The sequence below is a fragment of the Ursus americanus genome, chromosome 6 (assembly GCF_024610735.1).
Source record: "Ursus americanus isolate L20-20 chromosome 6, mUrsAme1.1.p, whole genome shotgun sequence".
Lineage (NCBI taxonomy): Eukaryota > Metazoa > Chordata > Mammalia > Carnivora > Ursidae > Ursus > Ursus americanus.
Genome location: NC_142132.1, coordinates 56,278,194 through 56,300,568, shown reverse-complemented (window position 1 = coordinate 56,300,568; position 22,375 = coordinate 56,278,194). Strand labels below are relative to the sequence as shown.

The 22,375-nt window shown below is 36.3% G+C and overlaps 1 protein-coding gene across 2 annotated transcripts in view; it reads left to right on the top strand.

The window, feature by feature from the left end:
* Window positions 1-6,995: 6,995 nt before the first annotated feature.
* Window positions 6,996-22,375, top strand: part of MYPN (myopalladin) — a 107,893-nt gene continuing 92,513 nt past the window's right edge. Inside the window, exon 1 of one of the 2 annotated variants that reach the window (XM_045783329.2) lies at window positions 6,996-7,107. The gene's annotated coding sequence lies outside the window, so the exon portion shown is untranslated. Of the gene's footprint in view, window positions 7,108-20,425; window positions 20,517-22,375 lie in introns of those variants that run through there. The other variant, XM_045783330.2, reaches the window with a different exon arrangement.

Sequence of the window (22,375 nt, the reverse complement as noted above, 5' to 3'; positions counted from 1 at the left end):
CAGAAGTATTATATAGATAGATAGATATCTTTTGTCTCCTCTACTACAGTGAAAACTCCATAAAGGCAGGAATTTTGTCTGTTTTACTCAATGCTCTATCCCAAATATCTTGGACAGTTCCTGGCCTACAGCATGTGCCCCCCTCCCAAAACTTATTGAATTAATTTATTAATGGTGCTGGCAGCATTGTAAATCATCACAACTTTTTTATAAATTTGGCAGTAATGTTTCAAGAGCCAGTAAATTTCATTCAACAGTAGTTAATAATATTTGTTATGAGACATTGTACTGAACTATTTACCTGTATTATATCACACCTGGACTCTGTCCTAAGAAAATGCAAGATGCAGTCAACAAATCTTTATTTTGAGCACCTACTATGTGCTATGGTCCCAATTCTAATAAGAGAAATAGATAAAAACAAAGAGGCAGCAAATAAAATTTTTATTGTAATGTGATTTCTAATAGCAAAAATTAAAAACAACCGAAGTTCCAAAAATGGAGAAATGGATTGTGTGGTAAGGTTAATTTTTTTATTGTTAAGTTTGATAGAATTTGTGACCAGTTGCCACCAAGTCATAGGTTATACCTCAAAGGGACAACTGGAAAAGCCTCCCCCAGTCATTTTCCTCACTCCTGCTTTCCAAGTTTAGAGTCTTCAATCAAGCAGTTATACACCCACATTTACTTTAGTCCCTTTCTGCTCTTTTCATCCAGTCTTACAGGCCCAATGGTTATCTCATCTCCTTGGTCTTTGATCTAGCATTATGGCTTCAGCCTGAAATGTACATAAGGCAGGCAGACCTTCTATAAGATTCTTCAACAAATCTTTACTAAACACCTACTCTTGTGCTGTCTTCCCACTTTTAGTAGTAGTAGTATATATATACATATATAAAACAAGTACTTCAAACTAATAAATACTAAGGAAATGAACAAGAGGTAGAAATGGAGAAAAGACCAAGTCATTGAAATAGAATGGACAGTGAAAGCCTCAATGAAGGAGCTGCTATTAAAACTGAAAACAAAGGGAAGGGTCAAGCCATAGGAAGAGAAGGATGAGAAACATCTAAGTGGAGGGAGCACAGTGAAGCCTTTCAGGCAGGAAGGAACTTGGCATTTTCCAGGAATTGAAAGAAAATTGATGTAGATGGAGTTCAGGGGCGCTAGATATATTTGGTAATAGATAGATAGCCAGAGGCTAGATCAAAGAGGTCATATTAAGGGATTTTGTTGCAATTACTGCTCAAGGGGTTTAAGTCAGGAGAGGGGGCAACAATTATAAGTGTTAAAAGATTACTTTTGCTGCTGAACTGGATAGGACTGCTGAAGTAGAGGCGGGTGAAATGGAGGAAGTTACTTAGGAGGCTTTTGGAATAATCCAAGTGGATTAATAGTGGTGGGGGCTAAGATGGTTGTGGTAGGGGTAAAGTTAAGAAAATAGATTCAAAATATACTTTGGGAATAGGACTAACAGGGTTGTGATAGATGGTTTGTAGGGGATCAGAGAATGGGAGGAATGCTAGGTGATCACTGGTAGTTTTCTGACTTGAGGACATTTACAAAGATGAGGATGGCTGGTGAGGAAAGGGGGAAGACACATTTTCACTAGGAGAAATTATGTTTTGTTTTGACCTTCAGTTTGAAAAATCAAGAATGTGTTTCTGTATTTATTTGGTAGGGCTGCCATAACAAAATATCACAGACTAGGTGCATAAACAACAGAAAATTATTCTCTCTAAATTCTGGAGGCTAGAAGTCAGACATCTAGGTGTTGGCAAGTTTGGTTTCTTCTGAGGCCTCTCTGGTGTGCGGATGGCCTCCTTCTCCCTGGGTGAGCACATGGCCATTCCTCGATCCATGTGTTCTCTGTGTCCTAGTCTCCTTATAAAGACACTGGTCATATTGGGTTGGTGCTCACCCATTTAACCTCAGTTTAATTACTTCTTTAAAGCCCTATCTCCAAATACGGTCAAATTCTGAGTTACAGGGGTTAGGACTTCAGCATATGAATTTGGGAGACACAATTCAACCCATAACAGTTTTTTTTTTCTTTTGAATTACATTATAAAAAGTCTTTCTTCTGTTATCCTAGGTGCGTATGGGCTTAGCCTAAAGTGGGTGAAGTGGGAGAAAAAACTCTCTTCTGCCACATAAATGAGAAATCATAGAAGAAAATGTTCCTTCTTTTTAATAGATACAAGCAAAACCATTTTGTTGATAATATTATATGTTACAATATATGCCTTTTAATCTACAGCATAAAGAGTAATAATTCTGAATATGTATTATATTTCTCAATCTCATTCTCACAATTATGCTAACCTTTCCTGCTCCAAATGTACGTTCTGGCTTCAATTTCTTTCTGAGTATCCTAGTGTGAAACAGTAGTGAATATTCATGTTATGAATACCTGAAACATTATTAAATGCCCTCTTTTTATAACTCTCTATAATTTCCTTGTGTTTGCCTTTCATCCCCTAATTACAGGAATTCAACTGGCATTCAAATAGGCACAAGCCTGAAAAATCACATGTAATGTGGTCCTTGACCAGTATGTGGGGATGTGTCCATGCCTTTGAAATTACAGTGCGCTTACTCTAGTTACTACACTTTCTAAACAGAGAAAGTTCTCAAAACACTCTGGGGTTTTTTGTGTCTTTGTGGCAGCAAAGAACAAAAATTGTTAAAGTGTCCTAACTGTGTGATAAACCATACTTTAAAATTAATTTTATCCCACAGCAATCATAAGATGAGGATTCTGTGAGCCCAATTAATAATGAACATCACCAAAGCAATAAAGTGTGAAGTATAGGATCGATACTTCTGTGAATCTTTTAAGTCTGTGTTTCCTTTTTTAAAAAAAAACTATTAAAGTAGCGATAAAGAGGAAGAATCTCAACTATTAGAGCTTAGCAGTCAAACTTTTGGGTAGCAAATTGAATTATTTTGTTGCTAGATTTCATAGATTCTTTTATTTTTTTTAAGATTTTATTTATTTGACAGAGAGACACAGCGAGAGAGGGAACACAAGCAGGGGGAGTGGGAGAGGGAGAAGCAGCCCCCCCGCCGAGCAGGGAGCCTGATGCAGGGCTCAATCCCAGGACCCCCGGGATCATGACCTGATCTGAAGGCAGACGCTTAATGTCTGAGTCACCCAGGCGCCCCAGATTTCATGGATTCTTATAAAGATGCTTGAGGTTGAAAATTTCCAATTTAGCTGTTAGAAATTTGAAATCTGGGAAATTTGCTTTATTTTGTCCCTTGTTCCAGGTCCCACTGGAAATGTTAAATCATTAATATAACCATCAAGTCAAAGGATGAGATTATACATATACGTATATATGTACATATATACATATATATATACAGAAACATATGCACACACGTATATACATATATATATTTTTATAACTATATTTTTAATTGACATGCCTCACTGCCCTCAAACAGGATCAGGACTAAAACTGATTATAACTACAGGTCTTTGTCAAATTAACAGTACTATTTCTTTGAACAGAAATTAGCTACAGCATGATTATCTTCATCTATTGAATCCTTTATTAATAACTTCCAAAGTAATGGTATAAAAGAAACAGCCCTGCTGTGCATCCTAATTAATTATCACTTTTTATAAGGGGAACTGACAACATATTTCAAATTCTTACTTAAGCATTAAAAATCTTATGAGGGCAGCACAGACTCTAGAACCAACTGTTAGTTGCCTTCAGTATACAGATAACTTTTATGCTTATTGATTGCAAATTTTTAAAAAATGTTTACTGCTACTTATGGTTTGGGGGGAAAAATAAAAAAGACATAATAACTGGGATCCAGAAATAAATAAAACAGACATTTTTATTGACAGATTTTCAGTAGAGTTTGAAAGTGTATTCCTATAGTCTGAATGTAAGATCTTATAGCCTGAAGGAACAGTTGAACAGTGGTGACTAGGAAGGACAGAGTGTTCCTAGAAGACAAATTATAGTTGCCACCTCCACATTGCCTAAATACAGTTTAACCACATTAAAATGACAGAAATGTTTGTCCAAGAAGAATGTCATGCAGTTCAAGCCTCTGTTTTAGTTTTTAAAAAGGGAGAGGGAAATTACTCTTCGTAAACATGGGGATATGAAAAGTTGAAGTGTTGTGTGCTGTTCACTCTCAGCAAATAACAAACAGCCTCATCTGTTTAATCAGTTTCAATCAAACTGCTCCCATTCGCAAGTTCTGATAGTGTTGACAATAAAATAGAAATCCTGTGGGATGGTGGATGTTAAACTTGTTTTTAGTGTGAAAAGCATCTTTTTAAAATTTAAGGCACTGCATGATCAGGTTATCTAATTACACACTAATCTATGGTAAGAGTAAAATATCTTATCCTTCTGTAACTTAGTTACAAATAGACTGGGTGAGATGGTTTATTTAATGTAAAAACTTCTGTTTAAAATTTGAGTTTGTTTAGTATGGGAAATTCTCATTTAAAAAATTAAAATAGGCTTCATTTTAAAATATTAATGCTTATTGTTAATAATTCAAACAATTTAATAAGATACAAAGGAGAAAATAACCATCAGAAATACCACCTTAGGAGATACACATGGCTAACATTTTATTGAACATCATTCTGATATTTTTCCCTACTCCAAAGTATATTGTATGCACATAGAGGTCAATAGAAGTTTACCTAATGGATCTTGGAGCTTTGTAGCCTATTTTTCACTCAACAGGGTGCTACTCTTTCCAAGTACCGGGGGGCTTAAAGTTCATGTAGAAGACATGCCCAGACCATGAAGCTACAGGACCAATTATCCACAAATGTAAGTAAATAATAGATATGTTTAGTCTTCTTTTGTTCAAGTTGAATAAAATCTTTTTTTCCCAGTGTTATTGAAATAGAATTGGCATGTAACATTGTGTAAGTTTAAGGTGTAGAATGTAATGATTTGATATACGTATGTATTGTGAAATTCTAACCACAATAAGATTAACACCTCCATTACCTCAAGAAAATCTTATTAACTTGAATGTATTCAGATGTGTCTTGTTACACTGATAGTCATCATCTGTGTTTTCACCGCCTAGAATTTTCTTCAGGTTCTTCAACCCATCTGGCTCCATAGAATAACAAAATGTTTATGGGGATATAAAGGAAAACCTTGAGATGCTGCTTAGCCTATCCATCTTGTCTATTACACTTACATATTTCTATCTTTTAAGTTAATAAGCAATTTGTTTGATTATACCAATAACATATGAAGACATAGTTGCTTTGCTTTGTAGCCATAATGATTCAAACTTTCATCCCTCCTACCACTACCTAGGTTCCAATTATCCAGCCTGGACTTCTGCCATAGCCTGTGGACTACCTATAGTCTTTACTCTTTGGTCCATCCACACAACCACTGGGGTGATATTTCTAAAATGCAGATTTGATCATATCTCCTTAAATGTTTTATCATCTAGGCATTTAATATCCTATATAATCAAGTACTTAACCTCCTCTGCAACCTCATCCCTACCACATCCTCCAAATCATACCTTATCTTTATTTCATGAGCTATGAAAAATTCTCTCTCATACCTTCCCACATTTTCATGTTGTTTCTTTAACCTGGTGAAATTACCATTTTTCAAGACTCAGCTCAAGCAGTACTTTCCTTGTGAAGACTTGCCCCTCCCTGTCACAACTGGGGGAACCCCACCCTCTGTTGTAGAACTTGCCACTTTACAACATAATCAATTGCCTATGTTCTCCCTCACTAGACTGCTGTGTCAAGGTCAGGAACTTGGATCTTTTCACCCTTGTATCCCTCAAAATAACCAAATATAAATTGTTTCTTAGTCAGATGCTCTAGTTGGCATCATTTTTATCTTTCAATAATAAAACGTGAGAAATAAATTGTTAGAAAATGTTAAGGTACCAAATCTTTCAAAACAATGTCTCCAGGGAAAAAAGATAATTAAGAAGCCCTCAATGGAGAGGATGGAACATGTATATAATAAATATCCATTAAGTATTTGTTATTGAGCAGTTGTTCTTTGTTTAGTCTATAATCTTTCTAGGGGAGGGACCTATATTATTCTTTTCCTAAAATTTCTTCCAATGCCTGGCAGAGTACTATGTTCATAGAATAATCTGAAGCCCATTTTTACTGATTAACCAAATGAGTGAATCTTCATTATATCAAAACTAAATCTCAGGGATGCCTGGGTGGCTCAGTCGGTTAAGCGACTGCCTTGGGCTCGGGTCATGATCTCGGGGTCCTGGGATCGAGTCCCGCATTGGACTCCTTGCTCAGCGGGGAGCCTGCTTCTCCCCCTGTCTTTGAAGACAGGGCTCTATCTTATTGATTTTTATATTCCTAGGTCTTAAGCGAGAGCATAGAACACAAGTTTGATAAATCTGTTATCAAGATTACATTAGTGAAATACACATCTGTTTGGCTTATTATTGTATCCCTGTGACCTAAGGCAACATCTCTTTTCAAACAATTTTATTTTTTTAATTTTAATTCCGGTATAAAATACAGCATTATATTAGTTTCGGGTATACAATATAGTATATGATAATTCTATATATTACTCTGCTCATCAAGGCCAGGGTACTCTTAATCTCCTTCATCTATTTCAACCCATCCTTAAGGCAACATCTTATCCACAGTAAGAACCCAGTAAATATTTTTTAGGTAAATATGATTTGGAATCTGGATATTGGAAGGTACAACTAAAATCTAATACAAAAAAGTTTTCCTTGTTCCCTTGGATTCAGGAATAAATTCAGATTAAAATAAGCATAATTCTGAAATATATTTATTTCTTACTATGAAATAGCTCAACCCCACAGAGGTGGGGAGGTGTAGAAGGGAGAAAAGTTGGAAAACAAACAAGTGAGACTCAGAGGAGAAAATAGCTCCTCCGAGGGGAGCCACATGCTCTGATACCCATGGCAGCCGCATGAGGAAGCAGCCTAAAATTAGCAGAATGGGCAAGCCCAGGAAGGGAAAGCCGCAGCAGCTTTCCCTGCCCTCCACAAGTGAGGTGAGGGGCCCCGAGCCCCAGGGGGAACCCTCCTTAGCCTGTGGAGCTCCACTTCAGTTTGTGCCAGGTAAGGCCCTCCCTCGGAACTCACCTTGGAAGGTAAAGCAGGAGGTTTCTTAAGGGGATGTCCAAACAATTGAAAAATTTAACATTGCGTAGTAATGAGGTGCCTCTAGGAATCTAATGATTAAGAGTGCAATCAAAGTATTCCTTATACCCGTCTTCACATAAGGTATTCAACTGAACCACACCTTTTTACCTTGTTGAACTGAGGCTCTCTGGGGTGTGTAGATGCTGGGGTTTTTTGTTTTGTTTTTTGTTTTTTTTTTTTGAAGTGTTGGAGTAAAGGAAGAAGGCTGTCCTAAAAAATTTGTAAAACCACGTGGAAGACGAATGAAGGAAAGATACCTCCCAGTGGTATTAAAAAAAAAAAAAAGGATGAGATACTGTTGAGCCAAAAAGGAAAGATTAGAGATAACACAAATAGGACTCAGTAGGCAATGGCGTGCATATTTCACAGATGAAGTTCAGAGTAGGTGAGCTGGCTGAGGGCAGACAACAGAATTCTGGAGGGGGCCAGGATTTTCTCAGTGTGATTATTTCATAACAAGAGATCAGTGATTTATTTTATGATGCACATATGTCGTTCCCAGTGGGGGTATTCATCTATCGCTCTCCATGGTTTCTGTGAGTTCCTGGTTTCTATAGATTTCATATTATCTGCAGATTGTATACTATCTATTGTTTTTCAAAGTTACAACTCATTAATGGTAAAAATCTCCAGTGCTGTTAAGAGGGTGTCTCACAGGGTTGATCTGAAGTGATTGTGCAATTAACAAAAGAAATTCAGAACTACTTAAAAATTACAGCTGTATTGAGATATACTTCACATACCATACAGTTAACCTATTCAAAGTGTACAATTCAGTGGTTTTTAGTATACTTACCAAGTTTTGCAACCATTGCCATAATTAATTTTAGAACATTCTGTCACCTCCCCACACACACACACACAAAATACCACACAAAAACTCAACCCACACCCAAAAGCAGTCACTCTTTTCATCCAACATTTCCCTCCCCAATAGTCTTAGGCAACCATGGATCTACTTTCTGTTTCTATAGATTTGCCTGTTCTGGACATTTCAGTTATTGCATATGATTTCATTATGCAATCATACAATATGCAATCTTCTGTAAGTTTTTTTTTGGTAGGGGGAGGTAATGTTTAAATGTGAAGCTACAAAGAAGAGAACCCTCTTCCATTGGGAGTATTAACTGTTGGTTCATCCTAAGAGAGAGTTGTCATTGCCTCCAGTCTCCATTTAGAGTGAGTCTTTACAACCTATTACTCTAAGATTATTCAGTTACAGCGGCACTTCAGTGCTATATATAATTATGTGATTAATAACTGTCAGTAATGATCATTTTTATTTAATGATAATCTTGGATATAACCTGATGGGATAAAGTGCATCCATTCAAGATATTGTTATATGGTATATCCTAAGGTTTAGTAAACAATAAATGAAGTAAGATGTAGCATGTCTAGAACACTGCCTGGCAGGTATTAGATTCTTAGAAAACAGCCGTATTTTCCTCTACCCTACTTTCAATGTCAAACATTCACTCATTAAACATACAGAGCAGATTTGAAGAAACTCACCCTAGCAGAATGCTATAAGTATGCTAGTTACTCAATAAAAGCTTATTAAAACAGGTAAGGGAACATTTTACAGCTGTGAGCGTTTTACAGCTGTACTATTATTTCATAAAGGCTGTGGAAAACAGTTTCATATGCTGGACTAGGAGGCACCAATTTTAATTTCAAGTTCAGGCTGGTATCAACTGCAATCTTGGATAACCGATTGCTTTCTCCGATCCTCAACTTATCTACAACTCCAGACTGAGAATGATATGCTGGATCATAGCTAAAATGCCATCCCCATTGTTCATACTGTGGAAATATCTTATGGCAAGGTCTCCAAGACACTCCTGCCCTGTATTTATTTCATGGTAAAGGTCACACACTGAGTTATAGGATTGCTTCTTAGAGAAGTCTTGTTGGTTGTCCTAAGATCTTGCAGCTTGTAATTACCTTGATAGAATCACCAGGTTCTATCACCTGATCTTCAGCTGTCCAAGCTCCAGAAACCTAATTTGTTTTTCAAAATTTCTTACAGTGATCCAGTCATTTAGCAAAGTACTTATATTAACCAAACTCTCACAAAGGTTATACAGCATCCACAATTCCAGTTTGTTAATTTACAATGAGAAAAATGGCTTTATAGCAAATCAAATGTCATATTCTCCTGTCAGCTTATTTTTTTCTCTATAAGGAAATCTATTTTTAAAAAAAACTAAATTGAAATCAGAGTGTTGCCGCGTGAGCATGGATTGGAGCGATGCAGGTAACTGACCACGGCATTTGGCGGTGTTGGCCTGGGGCTCCCAGCACCGCTGTCAGGAGCAGATAGGCTCTCTTGGATGAACACTGCTGGTTCTTTCTTCTTTGATTTCCCTTTCCTACTTATCATTCTGATTACTTCCTCAGATATAGATGTAGATGAAAATACAGATAAATTATAGAGACATTTATATTTATATACACACATATATTTGGTAGATAGATAACACCAATTAGGTGATAGCCAAATTTTGCTCTTTTTTTTTCTTCTGGTGTCCTTGGAGCTTTTTTTCTTTTTGCCTTGAGGGGAGATTTTTATTATTGTTTTTCTCTTTAGAAATATATTTAATAATATATATTATATTATATATACATGCTTAAATATACATATAATATATATATGTTCTATATATAATACATACTTAATAGAAGTATTTAAAAAGTACAGCCAAGAAAAAATGTGAGAGAAAAATCCCCCATAATTCTACTACTTAGATAGAACCATTCAACATTTAGGAATATTTTACTCCAGAACTTTAAAAAATAAAACAGAGGGGGCGCCTGGGTGGCACAGCGGTTGAGCGTCTGCCTTCGGCTCAGGGTGTGATCCTGGCGTTATGGGATCGAGCCCCACATCAGGCTCCTCTGCTATGAGCCTGCTTCTTCCTCTCCCACTCCCCCTGCTTGTGTTCCCTCTCTCGCTGGCTGTCTCTATCTCTGTCAAATAAATAAATAAAATCTTTAAAAAATAAATAAAAATAAATAAAAATAAAAAATAAAACAGAGGCATATTATAAACACTGTTTTAGAGACTGGTTTTTTTTAATTTAATATATCATAATTATTTTTCCATGTTAAAAAAATGTATGCTGTTTTTTATTTTTTGCTATTACAAACAGTTCTTTATAAACATCCTTATAAATATATTGGAACGATTGTTCTTTTCTTAAGGCACCTAAGTTTACATACATTAGTCATTGTATGTTGATTTTCTATTTGAATTTTCAGAGTGTTAGAGGTGCTATGCTGATGCCTCCGTGTGTTTCCTATAATATAAAATTCTTCTTCAGCTCCCCCCCTTTTTTTTAAGACTTTACTTATTTATTTGAGTATGAGAGAGGGAAGAGGAGCAGAGGGGGAGGGAGAAAGACAGCTTAACCGTGCTGAACGTGGAGCCCCACACAGGCTCGATCTCACAACCTGGAGATCACGACCTGAGCTGAAACCAAGTCATCCACTTAACCAACTGAGCCACCCAGGTGCCCCAATATAAAATTCTATCATATTTATATATCACTTCTAAAGATTTTTTGTTTCTATATCACATATAGATTTTAAATACTTTATATATTTATATTCACGATCTCTTGACATAAACAAAACGTTTTCCTCATTTTTCAGTAACTGAAAAGATAAGTTAACTGAGTCATATAGAATGATTTGCTCAAGGTCATATTGCTAGAGAGAGAACTGGAACTAGAACCTGCTTTGTTTTTTAGGTCAGTGATTTCCAACTTGTGAGTAAGACCCCTGGACAGTCATGAAACAATTGTAAAGGGTCCACAAATCCATGTGTACATCAAGCCTTGTCTGAAAACAGAATAAACATTATTTTCTAGATAGTATTACAAGTAATAAAACATAAATTTGCTGGAAATAAGTATTAAATTAATGGTTGCTTTTTGTCCTTAAAATTTTTGAATCAATGGATTAAAAATATATCATCATTTAAGAGATCCACAACATTTTTTAAGATTATTTATTTATTTATTTGTTTGAGAGAGAGAGAGAGAGTAGGAGCAGGGGAGGGAGGGGAAAGGGGGAGTGATGAGGAAGAGGGAGTGAGGGGGAAGGACGAGGAGGGGGAAGGGAAGGGAGAAGGATGGGGCAGGGGCACAAGCAGACTCCCCACTGAGCAGTGAGCCCCAGCAGGTCCTCCATCCCAGGACCCTGAGATCATGACCCGAGCAGATGGCAGATGCTTAATCGACTGAGCCACCCTGGTGCCCCAAGAGATCCACAACATTTTTTAGTATGTCCTTGTACTTAAAAGAATTAGGAAACTACTTTCAGCCTTGCTGTAGTTCACCGTATTTGCTTTCAAGTATTATAAAATGGCTTAGAACTCTTGACAAAACCATGCTGTAAAAATATAGCCAGCAGTACATTATCTCAAAATTTCCCTTGTGATATGTAAATTTTGCTGCCCTAAGATAATCTTTCTGGGGCTTGTTCTTTAGCACGTTCAAAGAAAACAAAAAAATAAGTGACTAGAAACTGTGTAAAGATGTAAGACATGAAAGGAGGTGAGACATGAAAGGTATGCCAATAACTCTTTCTTGCCATCATTTGCAGAAGTGTCCTGGGCACTGGCAATGTAGAAGATCCAACCATAAATCACGTCACCGACTGGAGGCCTCTGTCTCCATTCTGAAGTATGAGCCATTTCACAGCTCTACAAACTCAGAGAACCTAGAACTAGCCTAATGTAGACCCTCAAAGGAGAGCCCTTACATTTCAGAGACTCATCAGAAACGAACAATTTAAGGAATTTCCCCCTAAGCTTTCTTTAAAAACACAAAAAATTTTTTGAATGTTAATAATAGGTTACCTGGAACTATAAGTGGTCAAATTAATAGGAACAGAAACTAAAATGGTTTCCAGGGGCTGGGTGTAAAGGGAAATGGGGAGTTATTGTTTAATGAGTCCAGAGTTTCAGTTTTGCAAGATGAAAAAAGTTCTGAAGATGGAATTTGGCGATGATCGAGCGACATAAACGTACTTAACACCGCAAAGCTATACGCTAAAAAATGGTTAAAATGGTAAATTTTATCTTATATACATTTTACCACAATTAAAAATAAATGCATTTTTTAAATAAATAAATTTTTAAAAGAAGAATATGTTACCGAGAGATGAGATTTCAAAATAGATTTTTGATTAGTACCCTTACTCACAATATCAAAATAGAACAGAATTATGCTAAGACATTTCATTTCTTTTGTATGAATTTGATTCAGAAATGGGTAAAAGATACTGATAATTTTTTCACATTATTTATTTATTTGAGAGAGACAGAGAACGAGTGGGAAGGGGAGAGGAAGAGGGAGAAAGAATCTCAAGCAGACCCTGCGCCAAGCACAGAGCCTGACGTGGGGCTCGATCTCACGACCCTGAGATGAGGACCTCAGCTGAAACCAAGAGTCAGATGCTTAACTGACTGCGCCACCCAGGTGCCCCAAGATACTGATACTTTTAATAATTCCTCACTCCTATGTATGTGGACACAGTTCACCAAAACTTGAAGATAAATAAAATAATAGTGATCTAGGCCAATAATAACTCAGCACTCAGATCTTTTTTTCTAGTATTGGGTTGCTGTGTAACTAAGGTAATTATTCTTTCTGTATGTCAGTGTCCTCATATGTAAAACATGAGTATTAAAACATTTGCTGACAGGACTCTGATGAGAAATAACTAACAAAAAACAATAAAATAATTTTCAAATACAGTGTTAATGCGTAAGAGCATTTAAATAATAAGATTTAAAACATCACTTTTCTTTATATTTGACATCTGCCTCAGTTCGTCATCATTTCCATTCCAGCATTTACTCAATAGCTCTAATTCTGCTTTATCTTATTCTGCATGGTCTTTCTATGCATTCAACATTAGTCTATTAGATAATTCAGAATCATGGAAAGATTAAGATATTCCTCACTTCCCTAGCTTTCTCCTGCCAAAGTCACTTAACCTTAACAATTCTTTTGTTAACCTAAGTTGAATACCAATCTTGTGCTGACATCCTTTTTTAGGTCAGATGAGAAATAAGATACTCACCAGTACCCTCAATTACTATTTTCTTGTCATAAAGCACATACCATAGAGTGGATATACTGCTCTGATATTTGTCACCACTCTACTTATTTGGCTAAAGAAGTCTCGTTTGATACCTGGGTTGTCAGATCAAATTATAATTTAAATCCTTTAGCTATGTTTAGCCCGTTGGCAGTGGGTGAGTTGAGAATTTAGAATTCAGAAGCAGACGGTTCAGGAGCATGGTAACTAGATATGAAGCATGTTACCTCTATGTCATTGGTTTGAATCTGAACTCAGTTGATCACTATTGGTGTTCTATACGAGATGTAAGTGATCTGATTTGAATCTCTAATGAACAGACCCCATGTTACAAAAACTCATCACTCTTGGCACTAATTGGCATTCTTGTTGTCAGCGTCAGGAGAGAAGCCAAGGACTGAATCAGTCTGGAAACCTGGGCTGCTGCTGTGTCTGAGTCATCAGTCTCGGTGGCCATTCAGCCTTTGGCCTTTCCTTAGAGTTTACAGCTTAGCGCAACTGTGTCTTCTTTACTGCCTGGGACTTCACAAAGCTAGATTAACAGATAAATACTTAAAATATATCTTTTTATAATAAAAATAGTAATAATGACGGCTAACATTTATGGGCCACTTGCTAGAAGCCAGGCATTATTCTAAGAGTATTAACTCCCTTAATTCTCACAACAATCCTATGATAGATACTATTATTTTCCCCATTTTTTAGAGATGAGGAAACTGGGATTAAATAACTTGCCTAAGGCTTCTCACATAGTAAGTGGTGGAGTTGGTTCTCCATACAATTATTCCCTGCCTAATTATAGAACTTATTTGACTTTTTTTTTTACCATATTACTATACCACTGATATATTTTTTAAAATTTTGTATTTAAACCAAACAACATATATTAATGTCTCAACTTTAAAATTGTTCATCATTCTGTACTAGTTATTATTATTTGTTTCTGAAAGAGGTGATGAATCTTTCTTAAATTTGGTTCATGTGTGTCATTATTCTGAGTTTAAGGTAAAGATCTTGATTTTACAATGGCTATTCTGCCTATCTGTTTTTTCACTGTTTGAGCTAAACATTACCTGAACTTGGAAACATTCTCTCACCTTATCTTTCTAAATTAATAGAGAAGAGATAATAAAATAAAATTCTGCCAACCACTCCATCCCAATGCACACATAGTAAATAATCACCCAAACCTCCCACTTACTATTCATACAAAATAAGAAGACAGATAAGATTTTTTTTTTTAAATCTGGGTCTCTATTCTATGAGATTTCCCAGTAGTTAAGGAGAAAAGTTTTAGTACATTGAAATGAATGACCATTAAAATAAAACTCATAAACAATTAGATCGTTTTAATGAACAAAATACATTCATTGGTTCTCACAACTAATTTTCTTAAGACTTAGTAAAATACTATTTGCTATAACTACCAGGTAGAAATAACTATAATCATTTTTTATGTTTCTTTTAGTTGCCATCTAAAGTCAGTTACTCAGAGCATGTTGTCTCTTTTGGCACATACTTATTCTTCCAATTTTGCTGACAGATAAAGCTTGGGGTATCCGCCAAAATAGCTGTTACAGAACTAAATTAATAATGTAAACTTGGCAATCAGGGTTTTACTGCTAATATATATCTACATGCAGTATGGGCATTCTAGTGCTTCCTCTGTACAAAATAATCATAATAAAGACTTCAAGCACAGTACTGTTGTTTTGTTTTTGTTGTTGTTGTTGTTGTTATTAAAGCCTAATACCCCGTACGTGATTGTAAATGACTTCAAAAAGATGAATTGCTAAGTAAATGTCTGCTTAAAATATAGTAACCATATGGTCTCTCATGCCTAATTTCCCTACGTCTAGTAATTTGCAGATAGAGATGCACGGAGGGAATTGTCCATTATTTATTGTTGCTTCAATTCCCGTAAGTTGCTTCTGTGCTGGTCAGAGATAGTGAATCATCCAAATTTCTAACGACTTGGAAGGACTTTGGAGCAAGTCACTAAATCAACATAATCCCCAAATCACTGGAGGTCTCCTTCTCATTGCTCTACATCTGCTGAGTTTTTTCTCCAAATTGATTCCTAAAGGCATTACTAACAGCGTGGATTCCTCTGGAATGTAGTGTGATATAATCAAGAAGAGCTTGGGCTTTGGCGTCATGTAGACCTGGGTGTGAATCACAGCTCTGAGTGGCCTTGTGCAAGTTTTTTCTCTGATCTTTAGTTTCCTCCTCTATAAAAATGGAATAATAATATAGTATAGCTTGGGCAATCTCAAGGTGTACTTCCTGAGACTTTTTCAGATCCCTGAATTTGCAAAACCACAGTACCATATAATTTTTTCAGTTTCATCCTCCATAAAATGGCGATAATGACCTATACTTCCTGGGTTGTTATATTAAAATAAATTATGTATTAAACATGAACAACAAAGCTTGATTGATGTGGACACTGGGCTGGGTCAACTAGGATCACTCAGAGAGCTAAATAATTTGTTCTGGCTTATCTGCCTTTCAAGAAGTCCAATTTGAAGTCAGTTACAAATAGATGAAATCTTAATCTAAATTAGAAAATATTATGTGTATTTCAAGTGTACTGTTTATTTCTGTGAAAATAGGGAGATCAGTCTGCGATTTGAGCTGGAATCCCAAAGGCGAGGGCATGAGAGTGGACAGAACTGTCCCTCAGTCATGGGCAGCAGCTAAAAACCCAAACTCAAAGAAGCAGTCTATGCTAGCAAAAAAGAGTTTGATTTTATGGAGCGAACGGAAAGCAAGGACCTGATATAAAGCAAAGGTTATGCAAAGGTTAAAAGGGGGAAGGGGTAGCAAAAGTAGTAGTAAGCCAGTTCAAGAGGATGCAAAGGTATGAAAGTGTCTCTATGGAGCACCTACGGAAAAGCTCTTAGGCAAGGCTGGGCAAACTCCAAGCCTTTTCCGAAAGCAAGGGTACCCCATATCAACTAACTCAGGAATTGTGAGCATCCACTGGGCCAAAGCACGTAGTTCCTTACTTGATGACTGGTGCGCAATGAGCATCTAATCATTTTTAGCTCCCTTCCTCAATTGAATTGATTCTTTTTTTTTAAATTTAAATGCAATTAGCCAACATATAGAATTGATTCTGGATAGTATTTCTGTGTGAAATTAATATCATAACCACCAATGACAAATCAGTTAATGCTGCTGAGAGTTTAGGTCGTTTAATCTTTCCTGGAACACAATAAATGTTCAGTAAATACTTGTAGAATTGAGTGAGTGATTTAGGACAACTCAACAATTAATGCATCATCTTATGGCATGCTATGGACAAATATTTATTAAGTGCTTACTTTGTGCCATGCCATGAGATTAAAACTCTTTGGCCTATAGGGAAATTTTTTTTATGGCTCTAATTCTCGAGGAGTTGGCCCAGTTAAATAGATAAAGCATAAACACATAAATGAAAAAATTAGTTTAATTTAGCAATATGAGAAATGTTGCGACCACTTAATTATATAATAATTTGAAGAAACAGTGAACAAAAGCAGGGAGGAAAAGAAAAGGCAAGGAAATATTGATGAAACTTTTTGGAGACAGGATTTGTGTAGAAAAGGGGTAGGTATTTTATAGGATTAAAATGATCACATTTCTGTTTATACTCCTTTTTGATTGAAATTTGCACAAAATTGTGAGGCAAATGGACTTCTACAAATAGATTTATCCCCAGCTCAGTTTACAGAGTGGTAAATTTTTGTGTTTAATTTCTCCGTGACGTTGTATGTTTACTTATCCTTTTTATTGACAGTGTCACCCACATTTTGAATTAAAACTTATTGTCTAAGCCAGAAATAAAAGGAAAGTATGTCTAAGATATTAACAGACTAGGTTTTAACAGTCCATTCTCAGTTTGGAATGAAGAGCAATTGGGTGTTGAGCAGAATGAATAAAAAGGCAAAACCGAAAAAAAGATTTTCCAGGTCTTCCTACATTAAAGTATGCTGCCTTTATTTGACAGGAAGTTTACTAAAGCAAGAAACACCGAATGGATAGATTCATATGCAGATAAAAATATAAACTTGGTTAGGGATGTAAAATACAAGTTCCTTCTGAGTTTTTAGCGGTTTATACGGAGCTCTTCCTCTGTACTCTTCCCCTACTTGCCAACACGTTGCTTCCATTCATCATTTGCTAATTTCATGACAGATTTCATGTAATAAGATGATAACTTCTCAGAAATGTGTACTGGCCCTTGCTATTTCAATCAACCAATTTTACGGAATCTTTGTTGAGAAAGTAGCCTAGATGTAGTCAGATGCTATTTTCCTGTTCTCTTCTTGCTTCTGTTAAAGAAACGTCAAATTCCCCAACTCAAAGTCATAGCTTTAATAACCCTTTGCCCATCGATACATATAAAAATAATGGTGAATTTCCTCCTTTGGATGATTTCTGATTTTTGAACTAACCTGTGTGATTACTCTTCATGAGAAGGCAGTGGGGGCCAATAAAAAGAGAATTTATTTTATTTTTTTCTTCAAATTTTTATTTATATTCTAGTTAGTTAATAGATAGTGTAATATTAGTTTCAGGAGTAGAATTTAGTGATTCATCACTTACATATAACACTCAGTGGACGTCACAAGTGCCCTCCTTACTACCCATCACCCATTTAGCTCATCCCCCTCCCACCTCCCTCCATCAACACTTAGTTTGTTCTCTGTAGGTAAGAGTCTCTTGGGGTGCTTGGGTAGCTCAGTCAGTTAAGCATCTGACTCTTGATTGCAGCTCAGGTCATAACGTCAGGGTCATGAGTTCGAGCTCTGTGTCAGGCTCCCTGCTCAGTGGAGGTCTGCTTGAGATTGTCTCTCCCAGATTCTCTCTCCCCCTCCCCATGCTTCTACCCCACCCCTGCCCCCGCTCATGTGCACTCTTTCTCTCTCTCTAAAATAAATAAATAAATCTTTAAAAAAAATAGAGTCTCACTGTTTGCCTCCCTCTCTTTTTTTCCCCTTCCCCGTGTTCATCCATTTTATTTCTTTAATTCCCACATGTGAGTGAAATCATATGGTATTTGTCTTTAAAAGATGATTTGTTTTAAACTAAAGTGCCTAGATTTGAATTCACCCAGCTGTGCAGCTCACTGGTTGGGTAACTTTGGGAAAACTAAACTTCTTTAAGACTTAGTTTCCTCTTTGTAACTTGCAAGTAACAATACCTTGTAGAGTTGCTCTGAGTACTAAGTAAGAGATAACTTAGGCTACTCCTGGCTTAGAGTACATTCGGAAGAAATGTTAATTCCCATTTCCTTTCCTTCACATCATTAGTGTTAATGCGATTATTTGGGTCATGGATAAGAACACTGAACTTTGTTTTTGGCTTTCTGAGATGTCGGTGCTACCCAAAAATAGAATCTGAGTGGAATCACCCAGAGCCTGGCATACTGGTATTTAAGATATTCAGTGCTAACGTTATTAAGAGAGAATATTGCAACTGTTGTTTTCCTATCCCTAACTTGTAAAATATTTATTGACCCATATTGATGTGCTGAGAAGTAACACCAGAGCATTTAAACTTACTTTAAAAAGAGCGAAGGTCTTAAATTGTCTCAGCATAGTGACTATCATAAATAGCAACAAAAAAATAGGTTTGTCAAAGCGTTCAGACTATCTTCCAGTGCCCTACCTTTCAGCATTACTACCCAGTGCTTCATTCTACATACCAATTCACATTCTCAGCTAAAATTTTGCAGATAGTGTATCTGAAAACATTTGCCTTTTCCCTGTATTTTCTGTATTTTCTCTTCTTTTTGTTTATTAGTTTAGTCATCCAAAAAACCTCAGAGCTGGATTCAGTCAGAAAAATTATAAACTTAAAATTCTATATAGCATTCCTCTAAAATACCTCACTAAAAGAGAGTATGTTTTTTGTTCATTTTTAACCCTTAAATTTTTTTCGCAAATACCTTAGGAATGTGAACATTTAAATATTTGCAGTGGTTATGAGCACAGACTTAGAGTTAGCCTTATGTTTAATCCCAGCTCAGTCACTCCCTTGTGTGGCCTTGGGCAAATTTTTAACCTCTAAGCCTCAGGTTCTCATCTGTTAATTCTAACAGTACGTCCTTCATAGACTGTTGAAGGAATACATGAAGTAAAACACGATGTCCATAAAGAGGTTAGCATAGTGCCTCGCACACAAGTGAGGAATGTTAACTTATTTCTACTGAGATGATCTATTTATATGTGGGTTAATATAATCATATTAATGCAGTGAGAGGAGGGAATCAATTGTACACCTGGGGATTACATACTTGATACTAATTGTTGTGAATTTCTTCAGTAAAGTGTTAAATAGAGATGCTCTTTTTAAAAATTGGGGGAAGCAGATTTTCTTATTGGAAATAATACTTTCTAAAAAGTGTAAACATTGATATCAAAAGCACAAGTAAAGAAAGTCCTATTGTGTCGGGTGCCTGGGTGGCTCAGTTGGTTAAATGTCTGCCTTCGGCTCAGGTCATGATCCCAGGGTCCTGGGATCGAGTCCTGCATCGGGCTCCCTGCTCAGCAGGGAGTCTGCTTCTCCCTCTGCCCCTCATCCCCGCTTGTGCATGCTCTCCCTTTCTCTCTCTCTCTCTCTCTCTCTCTCGCTCACTTGCACGTGCAAAATAAATAAATCAGAGATTTTTTAAAAAGGAAGAAAGTCCTATTGTGTCTTCATGGAAACCACATAGTAAAGCTTTAATCTAATTACCCTAAAATTGGAGGAGCACATATTAAGTATTATAATAATCGTTTTCCCATATTATGTATTAACCATATTTTTAGTTTTGTATCAAATGAAGGTATTTACACTTGTCATATGCACCCTGTGTATAGACATTTTGCCCATTCTTATACTTTATTCTTTAAAATTCCAAACTTATGATCCTTTTTATCTAAGGAAAGATCAAGAAAAGTCTCTTCCCTAGTCATCTTAGTCATTATCCGCCCCCACCATCCCTCCAGGCTAAGAACATCGTGCAGACTGAGTTATTAAAGTTGATCTGTAAGAGCAATCTGTTCTAAATGACTGTCCCTGGATCTGCCACGGAACCCTGTAAATACCCTTCATTACTCTGGGGGGGGGGAGTATCACGTTTCCTTCATGATACTTCTGTGGCTGACACAAGTCAGGCAGTGAGATTTGGGCTTTGGATGATCCTGGTTGATTGATATAGGAATACTGCTTCTCCTACAGGTAACCACAAATTTTCTTCTCAGGATAATGTTTTAAAATAGGTGTTCTGTTTATAGTTTTTAAAAATGTTTATAGCTTTTGAAACTAACTGGGTTTTGGACTTAGAGCTTTTTTAATGTTTTTGGTTTTAGTTTTAGGTAAGCATTTTCAATACCGTTCAGATGAAAAAGAAGTTTGGTAGGGATTTACTTGTATTTCTCAATTACATTGTATCATGGGGTTTGGATAAGACCCTCTATAATCCACCATACATATATCATTTTGGACGGACAAGAACTTTCCTTTGGTGTGAGTATTTTTCTCATTAACAAAGGGCAGGAAATACGTACATGTCTCTGTTCTTCAAAAATAAGATTTGGAAGAGTTTTTGTTCTTCTCGTTGGATACTAGAGGGGGGTAAGTCAATATAAACTTATGAATTTTAAGCAAGACTTATTGAATCTTTGGCATATGTGAGCAATTTCTTTTAAAGAATTAAAATCTACAAAAACATGGGAAAATAGGAAATACAAACTTTTGCATGAATCTACTAGCACAGAATTCTTGCACGCTGTCCTCCAAGCGAAGACTTCCTCTGTCACAGACCTTCCAGGTTCCTTGGTATTCCTGTGGATCACGACGTGAGTAAATTGTTTCTGTAGCTGAGTGACTGAATTAAGAACACAGCTGAAGGCAAGCACAGGATCATGTTCAAACCACAATAAACACATGTGTTGGTTGGGCCACTCAACTTTATGGGGAAGGCTTAAGACATGTAACCTTGTGTTTACTTGTCACTTCTGAAATTTCCTCTTAACTATGTTGGAATATTTTTTAAAGTTCAAAAAATTATTCTTTGTATCAATAAACTCTGTTAAAATCTGAACTAGTAGATGTGTGGTACAGTGTTTATATAAGTACTACAATGATATCCAGGATAGAGGCTGCGTGACTTGGGAGAAAAAACTGATTTAAAAAAACCCAGAATTTAGAATACAAGTTTGATGCATTGTAAGCAAGGTGTCCGCAATTGCTGAATATTATTTATTTTAAATATTTACATCCAGCTCTTTTTCAGTGTTCAAAAAATTTTGTACGCTGTCCTACCACGGCATAGTTTGTATGGAAGTAGCAATGTGTTCACTTGCAGCATGTGTATGCGTTTCCCTTTGGAAAATCAAATCGTAGCACATCTATTTTTACCTGAAATAGAAGTTCCACTTTCCCATATCCCTAATGAAGAACTAGCAGCAGTTATATTGTTTAGGTCTCAAGATCTAAGTGGGATAGTGTGGGGGGGGATCTTTTATTGATTGATTGATTGATTGATTTAGAAAAGGGGAGAAAGGCTTTTTTCTCCCTTTTATTTTAAGATTTATTTATTTATTTATTTATTTATTTATTTATTTTAGAGGGAGGATTGGGGCAAGGGGGAGAGGGAGAGAGAGAATCTTAAGCTGACTTCCTGCTGAGCACCAATCCCGATGCGGGGCTAGATTCCACAACCCCAAGATCATGACCTGAGCCGAAATCAAGAGTCAGATAGATGCTTAACTGAGTCACCCAGACACCCCAAGATCTTATCTTTAAGTAAAAAGAAATTGTTGGATCATCCACATAAATAGAAAATGTATAAACACAATTAAGTAGTCTTGAGGTTAGTATCAGCACAGGATTAGATAAGAGAGGGAAAGAATCCGTCATTAAAGATCTGGACTCCTGTGGTAATAAAAACAACCTAGCCACATAATTCAGTTCTTTTTGTACCTTTTCCCCTCTTCAGTAAGAGTTCTTTTAACCTGGATTATTTAAAAGTTTTCCTCAATTTTTTTTCACTGTGCCTGTGTAAATACAAAGCTCCGTAAGAAGGGAGTAGTGAA